The sequence below is a fragment of the Capsicum annuum genome, chromosome 4 (genome assembly GCF_002878395.1).
Source record: "Capsicum annuum cultivar UCD-10X-F1 chromosome 4, UCD10Xv1.1, whole genome shotgun sequence".
Lineage (NCBI taxonomy): Eukaryota > Viridiplantae > Streptophyta > Magnoliopsida > Solanales > Solanaceae > Capsicum > Capsicum annuum.
The window spans coordinates 220543050-220543727 of NC_061114.1; positions in this window are offsets into that span (position 1 = coordinate 220543050).

Consider the following 678-nt stretch of genomic DNA (forward strand, 5'->3'; position numbering starts at 1 on the left):
ATCGATCCCTGCATCCACAGAGAAATGATTAGTTTGAATAAAACTACTCCGTGTCGACCTTCTTCGATCCTTGATTTGCTCCTCGCCATATTTCAGGCGCCCCGTCACATTCGTACCTCCACCCTGGGTCCCTGCTCCCATAGACGCCTAGGCAATCACTAAGTAAAAGATTTGTAAAGATTTTTTCTTTTTCAATAGTAGTCTTATTTTTAGCGAATAGTTTCAAAAGTATTTGTAAAAGCTTTAGAAAATCTCTGTCAGTCATGTCATGTACTAGCTCAACGAACGTCTTCCTCGTGGCTTTGACTATATCCGACGGATGATTTCCAGAACTCATGATCACTATCAGAGGGTTCTTTAAATTGTTCTGTCATAGCCATAAATTGAGTCTACCTAGACTTTGTCGCAGTTGGTGGCTTCAAAAGCTTGGCTTTAACCTCTGGTTCCAGGAAATTTAAAATATATTCCAGTATTTGGTGGAAATTTTGAGGCCTCCCTCAAAATTTCTGCCCCAGGTTAAAGTAACCTGAGATGATATCATCTCGAGTGGATCTGAAGTCTTTGTTGATCTTCATTCTCTTTGTTGGATGTTGATCTTCTCTTGTGAATTTTCAAGATTCCTTCTCGAAAATTCAGCCCCAGTTTCCATTTCCTGAGGTTATATGACTGAGCTGTTGG